This window comes from Xenopus tropicalis, chromosome 6 (genome assembly GCF_000004195.4).
Source record: "Xenopus tropicalis strain Nigerian chromosome 6, UCB_Xtro_10.0, whole genome shotgun sequence".
Classification (NCBI taxonomy): Eukaryota; Metazoa; Chordata; class Amphibia; order Anura; family Pipidae; genus Xenopus; species Xenopus tropicalis.
In genome coordinates, this window is record NC_030682.2 from 74,851,489 (window position 1) to 74,865,573 (window position 14,085).

General features: G+C 40.0%; 1 protein-coding gene across 2 annotated transcripts in view; it reads left to right on the top strand.

Annotated features, from left to right (window-relative positions):
* The window catches only part of mocos (molybdenum cofactor sulfurase), a 465,613-nt gene that overhangs the window by 270,326 nt on the left and 181,202 nt on the right, over positions 1 to 14,085 (top strand). The window lies entirely within an intron of this gene.

The following is a 14,085-nucleotide window of genomic DNA, read 5'->3' on the forward strand; positions in this document are numbered from 1 at the left end:
TGATTTTGCTTCAGTAAGGATTACACTAGAATTGCACAAGCAAGTATTCAGGCAAGCAAAATTACTACAGGCAGGGGATGTTTTATCTGGAAGGCTTTGGATCTAGCTCTTCCAAAAAAGAGTTTTTGGGCAATGTGTAGTACTAGCCAGGAAAAAAATACATACAGCAGAAACCCACCAAAAATGTTTGACATAGACATGGTTTTATACACTGAGTAAAAGGTTGGGCACATTTAACACTGGGCATATTTATATCTGGCACTAAACCATGGTAACTAATCAGAATGTTGGCTTTTTTCACTTGCCTTAAAAAACGTATTATGGGATGCCATGGTTGCAAAATTGCCAGGTGTAAATGTATTTGCAGGGTAAAAAAGCCCCAAACCATTAAAAAAAGACTGCCATATTTTAGAGCTTCCTGGATGTCTTGACAGACATTCCATACCTGTATCAATGTGTTGTGTGGGATTGGGTACAAATGATTTTTTTTACTATGGAGCTGGACCCCTCAGAGGAGAATGAAGCCATGAGGGTAGGGGGTAGGAGGCAGAAAGGGCAAGATTTGTAAATAGTTTTAATAATTTGCACACAATTCTGTACACTAAACTCTAATTTCTATTAGAGTTTAGTGTGCAGAATTAGTCACGGCACAGATGAGAGCTGGCCTAAGTAGGCAAAGCACAAAAATGATGATTAAAATAACCCCTGTGTTTTACGAAGACTGCCATATTTTAGATCTTCCTGGATGTCTTGACAGAAATTCCATACCTGTATCAATGTGTTGTGTGGGATTGTGTGCAAATTATTATTTTTAATCATTTGCACACAATTCTGTACACTAAACTCTAATTTCTATTAGAGTTTAGTGTGCAGAATTAGTCACGGCACAAATGAGAGCTGGCCTAAGTAGGCAAAGCACAAAAATGATGATTAAAATAACCCCTGTGTTTTATGAAAAACAGCCACTTATTGTAATAAGAAATATGTGTTTGTGCTCAGAGAACTAGAGAAACATAGTGAAGCTTTCTGCGGAAAAGAAAATTGTGGCCAAATAATATAACACTTTTATATAACAATATTCAATTACCCATTTTTAACCCACATAAAAATGGGAATATACTAAGGGAAAATATTTCAGATTTAGACACTTCTGATTTGCCAAAAAAAAAATAGAATATATTTTTGTATAAGATGTCTGCAAATACACCTTTATTAGTTTAGTGAAGAACAAAATGATATTAGTATAATTAGATTAGTATATTTTGCATGTTTCTTAAGCTTTGTGTCTGATAGGCATGTAGAACTCCCTGCATAGCCCTATCTGTCTCAGGTGAGAAACTGCATCTCTTTGCCACCACGTAAATAAAATAACATAATCAGTGATGTTACCATAGTTGAAAAGTGAAACTATCACAGCATTTCAGTAAGTTATGTGTAAGATTTAAGCTTTATTGGAATCTTGACAATGATTTTGACATGGCACCCCATATAGACAAGTCGAGATAAGGGCAATACATGAAACAATTCTTTTAGAAGATGGAAAGAACATCTTCATAAACACAAAGGAGAAGGAAAGCTACTCCAGCATTTTATTGCCAACAGATTAGTCACAATAGTGCAAGCTACAATGCTATATTTATTCTGCTTTAACATACTTGAGTAAACAGTCCTACAAGCTCCCTCTTTTTTTAAGATAGCAGCAGCCATTTTAGCTTAGTCTGACTTTAGTTCCAGGCAGCAGCTTTCAGACAGGGAACAGCTTTCAGCTCAGATTACAGCAGAGGGGAGGGTGAGAGGCACAAATTGAGCAGGCTCGAGGTGCCCTGACCTCAAGAATTTTTCTGAGAGAAGGAAGTCTGACAGAACATCATGTATACAGAATTAGTAACATAGTAACATAGTAAGTTGGGTTGAAAAAAGACATACGTCCATCAAGTTCAACCATAATGCCTATATATAACCTGCCTAGTTAGGCAGGTTATATATAGGCATTATGGTTGAACTTGATGGACGTATGTTGATCCAGAGGAAGGCAAAAAACCCCATCTGAAGCCTCTCTAATTTGCCGCAGAGGGGAAAAAATTCCTTCCTGACTCCAAGATGGCAATCGGACCAGTCCCTGGATCAACTAGTACTAAGAGCTATCTCCCATAACCCTGTATTCCCTCACTTGCTAAGAATCCATCCAGCCCCTTCTTAAAGTTATATAATGTATCAGCCAGCACGACTGATTCGGGGAGGGAATTCCAGAACTTCACAGCTCTCACTGTAAAAAATCCTTTCCGAATGTTTAAATGGAACCTCCCTTCTTCTAAACGAAGTGGGTGCCCTTGTGTCCGTTGGAAGGACCTACTGGTAAATAAAACATTAGAAAGGTTATTATATGATCCCTTTATATATTTATACATAGTTATCATGTCACCTCTTAAGCGCCTCTTCTCCAGTGTAAACAGACCCAACTTGGCCAGTCTTTCTTCATAACTGAGACTTTCCATACCCTTTACCAGCTTAGTTGCCCTTCTCTGGACCCTCTCTAACTCAATAATGTCCCGTTTGAGCACTGGAGACCAAAACTGAACAGCATATTCCAGATGGGGCCTTACCAGCGCTCTGTAAAGGGGAAGAATAACCCCCTCCTCCCGTGAATCTATACCCCTTTTAATACAGCTCAAAACCTTGTTTGCCCTTGCAGCTGCTGCCTGGCATTGCTTGCTACAGCCAAGTTTATTATCTACAAGGACTCCAAGGTCCTTCTCCATTATGGATTTGCCTAGTGCAGTCCCATTAAGGGTATACGGGGCTTGCATATTTTTACATCTGCCACTTAGCTGCCCAGATTGCCAGTTGGTCAAGATCCTGCTGCAGGGATGTCACATCCTGGATAGAATTGACTGGTCTGCAGAGTTTTGTGTCATCTGCAAACACTGATACATTACTCATAATACCCTCCCCTAAGTCATTTATGAACAAATTAAACAAAAGTGGACCCAGTACAGAACCCTGAGGGACCCCACTGAGGACCTTATTCCAAGTAGAGAATGTACCATTAACAACCACCCTCTGTACCCAATCCTGTAGCCAGTTTTCTATCCATGTGCAAACGACTTCACTAAGACCAATAGACCTTAGCTTAGAAAGCAGTCGTTTGTGGGGAACGGTATCAAATGCTTTGGCAAAATCCAAATAGATTATATCTACTGCATCCCCACTGTCCAGCTTCTTACATACCACATCATAAAAAGCAATTAAATTGGTCTGACATGACCTGTCCTTCATAAAGCCATGCTGATTACTGCTCATAATGGCATTCTCCACTACATAATTTTGAATGTGATCCCTTAACAAGCCTTCAAATAACTTGCCCACCACGGATGTCAAACTTACAGGCCTATAATTGCCAGGCTGAGATCTTACTCCCTTTTTAAATATGGGAATGACATTCGCCTTCTTCCAATCCCTAGGTACCATACCCGATGAAAGAGAGTCTGAGAATATCAGAAACAAGGGCCACTGCAATTCTGCCCCTAGCTCTCTCAGTACCCGAGGGTGTATTCCATCTGGCCCAGGTGCCTTGTTTACATTTATTGTGTGTAACCCTTTAAGCACCATATCCTGTGCCAACCACTGTGTAGTTGGAGCTGAGGCAACAGTGCAGCTATTGGGTGGGACTTGGCTCACTGGCTCCTCTACTGTATACACAGAAGAAAAGAACTGGTTAAGCACATCTGCCTTTTCTGTATCCGCTGTAACCATATTGTTATTATAACTCAATGGGGCCACACCCTCAACCTGCATCTTTTTACTATTAATATACTTAAAAAACTTTTTGGGGTTAGTCTTGGCCTCGGCCGCGATGCCCTCCTCATTTTCTATCTTTGCCTTCCGGATTGCTCTTTTACAACACTTGTTATAGTGTTTATAATCATTAAACGCATCTACTGTCCCCTCTGACTTATATTTCTTAAAAGCTTTCCTTTTTTTCCCTATTAACTTCTTTACCTCAGAGTTTAGCCACATAGGGTGATTCTTAACACTTCTACTTTTTCTTATTAATGGAATGAATTGAGAACAGTAATGATTTAATATCATTTTAAATGACAACCATTTCTGCTCTGTGTTTTTATCAGAAAACATAATGCCCCAATCTATGCCCTGAAGCGCTGCCCTAAAGGAGCTAAAATTTGCCTTCCTAAAATTCAGTGTCTTTGTTGCCCCCGTGTAAATTTGTTTCCTGCACCAAACATCAAATGAAATAACATTATGGTCACTATTACCCAGGGGTTCAACCACTTGCACATTTGCTATACGTTCTGGGTCATTAGAGATCACTAGATCTAGTATAGCATGGTTCCTGGTTGGCTCCTCAACAACTTGTGACATAAAGTTGTCATGCAGCAAGTTTATAAACTTGTTCCCATTTACTGTCCTGGCAGTATTATTGCCCCAGTCAATATCAGGGTAATTAAAATCCCCCATTATTATCACTTGCCCCAAACTAGCAGCCTTTTCTATTTGCAACAGGAGCTGGGCCTCCTCCTCTTCGCTTACATTAGGGGGTCTATAGCATACCCCTACAATTAGTTTGGTAGATTCTTTACTATCTGTGAGAAGCTCAACCCATAAGGATTCAGCTCCCTCTGTTAACCCCATCACTTCCTCCTTAATATTTGCTTTTAATTCCTGCTTAATGAACAGACACACTCCTCCTCCTTTTCTATTGCCCCTGTCCCTCCGAAACAATGTATACCCTCCAATATTAACTGCCCAGTAATGAGACTCATTCAACCAAGTTTCAGCAACTCCAATCACATCATATTTCCGCTCCAACGCCAGTACCTCCAGCTCTCCCATTTTACCAGTCAGACTCCTTGCATTGGTAAACATACATTTAATACTGGTTCTGGCGTGAGAATGACGTGTAAACAACTTATGGGCCTCCCTGCCATTATCAGTATCCCGAAGCAAGTCTCCTCCCCCATTTTCCCTTACTATGCCCACTACCTCATCTATCCTGTCTACCACAGAATTTCCCACTGCACCCTCCCCCCCCCCACTCCTAGTTTAAAATCTCCTCCAACCCGCTAGCCATCTTTTCCCCCAAAGCAGCTGCCCCATCATCATTGAGGTGCAGCCCATCCCTGGCAAAGAGCTTGTAGCCGATTGAGAAATCAGCCCAGTTCTGGAGAAACCCAAAGCCCTCCTCCCTGCACCAATCTTTCAGCCACGCATTAATCTCCCTAAGCTCCCGCTGCCTTCTTAATGTTGCTCGTGGCACAGGTAATATCTCTGAGAAAATTACCTTGGAAGTCCTCGCCCTCAACTTCGCACCTAGCTTTTTAAAATCGTTCTTGAGGACTTCCCCCCCTCCTCTAACTTTGTCATTGGTACCTATGTGTACCAAGACAGCCGGGTCTTCCCCAGCCCCTCCCAACAATCTGTCCACTCGTTCCACCACATGCCGAACCCTAGCACCAGGCAAGCAACACACAGTTCGGCATGTAGGGTCTTTGCGACAAATTACCCTATCCACCTTTCTAATAATTGAATCCCCTACAACTATAGCCTGCCTTCCCTTCCTAGCACTATTCCCCCCACCTGTATTAGAGGTGCCGGCTCCCAGGGTGCTCTGAGAGTCAGCCCGCTCCATACATGCTAGCTCAGAGCTGTCTTCCCCAGCATCTTCACCTAAATCGGCAAATCTGTTGGTTTGTACAAGCTGTGAACCAGCCCCCCTACCCTTGTGTCCCCTACTTCCCCTCTTAACTGTCACAAATTTGTCTCCCTCATTAACCTCCACTGTCCCTTCTCCACCCCCCACTACACCGGCCCCTGCCAGTGGTTGCTCAGTGAGCCTCCTGTTCTCCCCCATGTTTGCAGCTGCCCTCAGTGCTGCCAGTTCCCCCCTTAGATTCTGCACCTCAGATTCCAAGAGGAAAACCCACCTGCACCTCTCACAAGTAAATGCTGCATGGAACTGCTGCTCCAGGACCACATACATGCGGCAAGATGCACACTGAGTAACACCAGCAATCATACTGGAACTCATATTGCCACTGGGTACTTACAGTCTCCCGAGTGCAATCCCTTGTATAGTGCCTTTTAAGTTTCAAACGCCTTTTTTGTTTTTAACGCCTACTATACACTTAATCTACATGCAACACTTTAGATTACATGCAACACTCGCTAGCAGCTCCCAAACTCGCTGTGCAGTCAGAAACTTATTGAGGTTCAAACCTCAGGAGAAAGAAATGTGGTTGTTCTTTTCACTGAGGATGCAGTAGTTCTGTAAGTGTTTATGTCTGTATTTACATAGACCTTTCTGAGCTTAATTAGTTTTTACCTTTACTTAAAATCAGACAAAAGCATCAAGGTAAATGTAGGCAGTTTGCAAGTCCAGGTTATTGTACCCCAAATATTTGATGTTAAGAAGAACATTTTAGTGTATGGGAGACAGGAAAATATACGTTATTCTCATTAAAATGCATCTAATAAAATAACTGACATATATAACCTAAATCTGTATCAAAAGTTTATACTAAGTTAGCAGAAAATATTGACCTATAGATTTGAAGTGTATTCCTTTTAAGTATATGAGACACTGAATAAAAAATCCCAATATAATTTTAATGGAAATGAAAGTAAGATAAAGAATTAACAGTGTAACTGTCATAAAGCATTTCATAGGATATAAAAAAGCCAACAGTCTGAGAAATTTGCATAATTTTTATGGCTGTGAGACTGAAAATATAAGATTTAGATTATCCGGCTTTAATATATCTACTCCTTTAGAAATTTCTATTGTGTAATGCTTATGCGCAACTCGAGATTTTAGTAAAATAGGTCATGTTTGTCTTTACTGCCTGCCCCAGATATACCACTTTGAAGTATTATACATATTACTATACTGCATGTAGAAGGAATATGTAGTGATATTTAACAGTGCCCTTTTAATGTCCTTTGTTAAAGGAAGAATCGATTTCTTCCTTTGCAAGGTTTGTACCTTCTTTTAGTTACACTAAAATAAAGAATGACTAGTGTAATTTCTTCAAAAGAGAGTAGAGATTAGTATATGCAGAAATCTCTCTGATTTATAACCAAGGCCACATTTGCTATATGTCCTAACCTGGAACATCATTTATAGTTCTTTTGGAACATAAACCACTGTTGCCATTGTTAAACTCTTAATTTCTAAAATATTCAAGCTTCATGGGGCCCCTTTGAATATTGTTTCTGATGGGGATTTAATTTGTGTCTAAATTTTGGTGAGCCTTCTGTTTACTCATGGGTACTGATTCATCATTCTCCTCCACCTGTCATGCTCAAACTAACAGACAGACGGAAAGGACAAATCAATAACTGGTATTGTGTTTCCAGTAACCGTGGGCTGAGTTTGCTATTAATAATGCTACTCATTCGTCCCTTCTCTATAGTCTATGGCTGTCATCCAAAAGCCTTTTCATATTATGGTCAAAATTCTGCTGTTTCTGCTGCCAACTCTTTGATTAAATTAAAAGGCAGATGATTCTGTTTGAATCCCTGGCTTTTAGGCAAGTTTTGGTTGCATAAAAACCAGTTGTACTGCCAAACAGAGCCTCCTGTAGGCTGCTAGTCCATATAGGGGCTACCAAATTGCCAATCATAGCCCCTATTTGTAACCCCAGGAACATTTTCCATGCTTGTGTTGCTCCCCAACTCTTTTTACATTTGAATGTAGCTCATGGGTAAAAAAGGTTGGGGATCCCTGCTTTAGTCCCTTTTGCAAAGCTAGGACCCAAATTCATTGGTCCTTTTTATGTTACTGAAATGATCAATTCTACCACTGTTCGGTTAGAACTTACTCCTAAGCTTAAAAATTCTAACTCTTTTCACGTCTCTGTTGAAATCATCCAGAGCAGTTCGCCAGCATTCTACTCCTCCAGTTATGGTTGATGGTCAGCCTGAATTTGAGGTACAGAGGATTATTGATTCTCACATTTTTCAGAGGTAAACTGCAATATCTTGCACACTAAAAAGGCTATGGGTCCTGAGGATCTTGGGCCCCTGCCACAGATGTTCATGCTGACCATCTAAAACATCAATTTCATGCTAGAATTCCTGATAAACCTAGGAGTCCAGAATCCCTTACTGGGGTGGGGTTGTAATTTTATAGTAAGGCGCCAGAGTTTACATAGTTACATAGGGTTGAAAAAAGACCAGAGTCCCATCAATTTCAACCCTTCCAAGTAAACCCAGCACATACAAAGCTATACTGACTGATCTATACACTCACATACATAATCTATATATACCAACAACAATACTAACTGTAGATTTTAGTATCACACTAGCCTTGGATACTATGCTTGTTCAAGAACTCTTCCAGGCCCCTCTTAAAAGCATTAACAGAATCTGCCATTACAACATCACTAGGAATGGCATTCCTCAACCTTACTGCCCTCACCGTGAAAAACCACTTATGCTGCTTGAAATGGAAGCTCCGTTCCTCTAATCTAAAGGGGTGGCCTTTGGTGCACTGATCATTTTTATGAAAAAAAACCAACATCCCCTATCTGCCTATAATCCCCTCTAATGTACTTGTACAGAGTAATCATGTCCCCTCACAAGCACCTTTTTCCAGAGAAAACAACCATTGACAGTCCAACCTCATAGTTTAAATCTTCCATCCCCTTTACCAATTTAGTTGCACGTCTCTGCACTCTCTACAGCTCATTAATATTTGGACTGGAGCCCAAAACTCCACTGCATATTCAAGGTGAGGCCTTGCCAGTGACCTATAAAGAGGCAAAATTATGTTTTTATCCCTTGAGTCAATTCCCTTTTTATACAAGACAGCACTTTATTTGCTTTAGTAGCCACAGAATGACACTGTCTGGAATTAGACAACTTGTTATCTACAAAAAACCCCAGATCCTTCTCCATTAAGGATACCCCCAACACACTACCATTTAGCAGCTAGCTCGCATTTATATTATTTCTACCAAAGTGCATAACTTTGCACTTGTCAACATTGAACCTCATTTTACAATTTGCTGCCCGGTTTTCAAATTTTGTCAAATCACTCTGCAAAGTGGCAGCATCCTACATGTAATTTATAGTTTTGCACAATTTAGTATCATTGGCAAAAATAGAAACAGTACTTTCAATGCCCACCTCCAGGTGGGCATTAAAAAGTTAAAAAGCAAAGGACCAAGGACTGAACCCTGCAGTACTCCACTAACAACACTGGCCCAATTAAAAAATGTTCAATTTACTACCACTCTTTGTAATCTATCCTTCAGCCAGTTCTCTATCCAATTACAAATATTATGTTCTAGGTGATGACATCATGGGTGCGCTTCTAATATGATATCTTGTGTTCCTGATCTTTACCTGTTCCTGATCACTGCTGTTTTGCTGCCTGAATTGACCTTTCACTTGATTTTTGACCACGTCTCTGGATTCTGATTTTGTACTGTGCTGATAGTTTGTTAATTGACCCCAACCTGTTCTACTCGACTACTCTTTGCTCTTTTCCCCCTTACACCTGTGGCATGCTTTGGTTCCCTCCCTTGTCTGCCCAGATCTCTTGCCCTGATTCTCTCACTTTAAAGTCCTGACAGCAAAAGTGTCCTTATATGCGGACGACATGCTGCTATATCTGGCGGACCCTCAAAACTCTCTTCAGGCTTTAATTCGAGTAGAGGTATGGGATCCCTTATCCGGAAACCCGTTATCCAGAAAGCTTCAAATTACGGAAGGCCTGTCCCCCATAGACTCCATTTTAATCAAATAATTCAGAATTTTAAAACGGATTTCCTTTTTCTCTGTAGTAATACAACAGTACCTTGTAATTGATCTCAGCTAAGATATAACTAATCCTTATTGGATGCAAAACAATCCTATTAACTCTTTACCAAAACAGAAACTGGTGTATCAAGCCCGCGGATGCCCAGACAAATTCGAGGCCATATGGGGGGGCATGGCTCTTGGCAAACACACCACCTTAACTGACTCTGAATCTATAGTAATAGATACCAATAAAGGGTAGTACAAATGTAGTCCTGACAGAATCCAAGTAATGGAGGGCTCTTCCCGAAGTAAAAGGCGGCTGTTATAAGCAGAAGCGTGAGCTGAGACTGGAACCTTGGCATCTGTTCTGGATTTGGGAATTTGTGCGTGACAGGGACAACATGAAAGCCTCCAAACAGGTCAGAAAAAAAAATCAAAATCCAGGGCACACCAATTCTATTGTATTTAACAAAAAATGCATTTTAATCCCAACATTGGGGGTCTTCGTCAGGGTAACATGCTGAACATTCTGTAAATGCCAATTTGGCTCTGTACTTAAGGATGCTAAGCAAACACAAGAGGTTTTTGAGAGTGCTGGCTGAAAAATTATCAGCAATGTGTCCATTATGGTCCAATGCAAAAATGATCCAATAGTCCAATGCAAAAATGCATTTTCATTTAATAAGGACTTTCACTGTGTTGTTTACAAATTTTCTGTAATATCTGTAATTGCTTAGTGAGATTTAACAAAATCTCCAAAGTAGTCCAAAGAACGCTAGGCATTTTGAAATGTTTTGAGTCTTTCAGTTAAGTAAATCATATGCAACCCAAGTAAGGTACTTCAAGTTAGACTTATTATTGACCACAGAGAATTCTCATTACTAAAATTAAATTTGACTTGATAATTATATCCACAAATATGGTTATTTGCATTATATATATATTCTTTCTGGTTTCAATGAGAGGACATTTGCAAGCATAAGTAGAATGTAGTGACAGAAACACAAAATAATGAACTAAGGAATATCCAAAGGGCCCCCTAGCATTTTAGTATTTCCCCCTAGTTATTGATATTTTCCTGACTGTTGGAAAATATTTAACACATTGACACATATATTAAAGTATTTACTTTTTTTTTTAAAATCAGTAATTATGCAGAAATTGAATCAGTCCCATTTGTTATATATATAAGTACTGTCATAACCACTTATAATAAGGTTACAGTAAATCTGCCCAAACATTTATTTAAACAGAATGTCAAATTTTCAAAAGCTTATTGAACAATATCTGGTTCTATAGTCATACAATAGGCTATATTTGGCAGAAAAATTGCCTAAAAGATTTTTAAATGTACAAAAGAGGCTTTAAGGAGTCTAGCTTATATTATAATTTAGATATTGTCTTAAACTTCAGATAATAGTTGCCATACCTTGCGGGTGAAAAATTAACTCTTCATGCCTTCATACTCTTAGGTAACTAAAAGTTAATTCAAATACTTCCAAAAGAATCCCAACTACCAGATATCGGCTACAATGACCACAAAGATCACTAATATCATACATGCATGCTACTTGCAACACAACTTTTTCTAGTGGTCACAGAAATGCTTTAATAACTGTACAGACCAATATAATACACTTCCTGCGCCTTTTCAATATAGAAAGGTCATTCAACTTCTTATGATACTGTCAATCAATCATAGGCCTTAATTCACTCAATTGTTATTTTGCATGTTAAACAGTAAGCATACTTAGGGGCTGATTTACTAAGACACAAATTCGAATCCGAATTGGAAAAATTCCGATTGGAAAATGAACATTTTGCGACTTTTTCATATTTTTTGCGATTTTTCGGCGACTTTACGTCTTTTCGGAAATTATCGCGACTTTTTCGTTACCAATACGATTTGCGCGAAAAAACGCGAGTTTTTCGTAGCCATTCCGAAAGTTGCGCAAAATCTTGCGATTTTTTTCGTAGCGGTAAAACTTGCGCGAAAAGTCGCGCCTTTTCCGTAGCGTTAAAACTTAAAAGGCGCGATGTTTCGCGCAAGTTTTAACACTACGAAAAAATCGCGACTTTTCGCGCAAGTTTTAACGCTACGAAAAATCGCAAGATTTTGTGCAACTTTCGGAATGGCTACGAAAAACTCGCGTTTTGTCGCACAAATCGTATTGGTAACGAAAAAGTCACGAAAATTTTCTGAAAAAATCGCAAAATACCGATCATTACGAAAAAAACGCAATCGGACGCATTCGGCCAGTTTGTGGGTTAGTAAATGTGCCCCTTAGTGTGTGGTATTGTACAGTTTAACACATGGAACTTAACTGACTATCTTAATGGCAGCTATGCAGTGTTATGTATCTTATATTTTAAGGCATACAGGTGCTGTTTTTTTTTATGTTTCTAGCCTGTGAGCCTAATTGCATATGTCCAAATGATTGGAGAAACGGGTCATGGGTATAGATATGGGCTAGTGATAACAAAGCCTGTGCTTGTTGAGTTAGCATAGGGAGAGAGCTGTGCAGGGGTTTGAGGGGCAGTTTAGGTAGCTTTGCTGATTAGTAATCTACTTTCTACTGCTCTGTATGTAGCTGCTGTGGGCAGCTGTCCTGCTGATCATCTGCTGTAACCCAATAGTCCTTGTAAAAGCAGTTTATTACACAAGTTTAGAAATGTAGTGTGATTTCTGCCCTTTACAGCACAAAACGCAACGCTGTGTCAACAACGTATTTTTCAGAGAAATTTTTGCCCTTAATCCCCCTCCTGCATGCCACTGTCCAGGTCGTGGCACCCTTTAAACAACTTTAAAATCAGTTTTCTGGCCAGAAATAGCTTTTCTAGGTTTTAAAGGACAATGAAAGGTTAATATAAATTAAAAGTAAGTCTAAAGGCATTCTTTTAAAGTACTTACTACATATCTAAATTCCCAGATCCCTGCTTGCTTCTCTGAGATATGGTGCTGGCAGCCTACAGCAGTGTGAAGACTACAGTGACATCACTGAAATCTCTCTGTCCTTCCTGTAGGTGCCAGCGGCAGCCTTCCTATTCTCTGAGCATGTGTGTAACTTGATCCTGTCTGCTGTTCTGAGCTACACATGCCCACCAGCCAATCAGAAGCGGATCTGGCAGAGGGGAGGGGGGGGAGGGAATGAAACACATGTGCAGTATGAAGCAAGGAGGGAAAGGAAGGGAGAATACCTGTTTAGAGATGGCTGCCTGTTCTAGAAAATGTGAAGTAAGTGTGACTGAGTAAATATTTGATTAGGTGAGCCAAAAGTGTGGCGTTTTTACTAAACAATAGGAGGACTATTGGGCAGTATGCTTTTTACATTTTGACTTGCATTCTCCTTTAAAGTTCGCCTTCTCATTGAAGTCTATGGGGTTCGCAAAGTTCGCACTTTTTGGCAGAAGTTCACGAACGGGTTCGCAAACTTTTTTTGTGAGGTTCGCTACATCTCTACTCTTAAAGGCATTAACAGAATTTGCCATCACAACATCACTAGGAAGGACATTCCACAACCTTACTACCCTCACTGTGAAAAAATACCTGTGCTGCTTCAGATGAAAGTTCCATTCCTCTTATCTAAAGGGGTGGCCTTTGGTGGGCTGATCATTTTTGTTTTTATGGGAAAAAAGAACACATTCTATCAGTTTATAATCCCCTCTTACCAGAGACCTATAAAGAGGCAAAATTATGTTTTCATCCTTTGACTCAATGCCCTTTTTTATGCAAAACAGAACTTTATTTGCTTTAGTTGGCACTGAATGACACTGCCTGGAATAAGACAACTTGTTATCTACAAGAATCCCAAGATTCATTTCAATTAAGGATCCCCCCAAACCACTACCATTTAGTGTATAACTTGCATTTATATTATTTTATAACTTTGCACTTTTTAAGCTTGAACCTTATTTTCCATTTTGCTGCCCAGTTTTCCAATTTTGTCAAATTGCAAAGTGGCAGCATTTGAGAACCCGGCGCCCCGAGGCTGCCCCCTTTCCCCGCCCACCTCAAACTCCCCCCCACCAGGTCTCTCAAAATCAATGTTATCAAGGCTTACATCACAATCTTCTAAAACCTCTCTAAAACCTCTCCAGGAAATCAGCACTAAGTGACAAGCTTATAGAGGCCCGTGCTAATGCAGAAGCAGCCAAGGTGCAAGTTTCCTTTTGTAAAAGAGAGGCAAGTCTTAGAGCAGAGGCAGCACTCAAGGAAGCTGAAGCTGCATGCCAGCAAGCAGAAGCTGCCTGTAAAAAGGCAGAAATGGAAGCTGAATTTGAAATTCTTCAAATGGAAAAGAAAAGGCTATTGCAGGG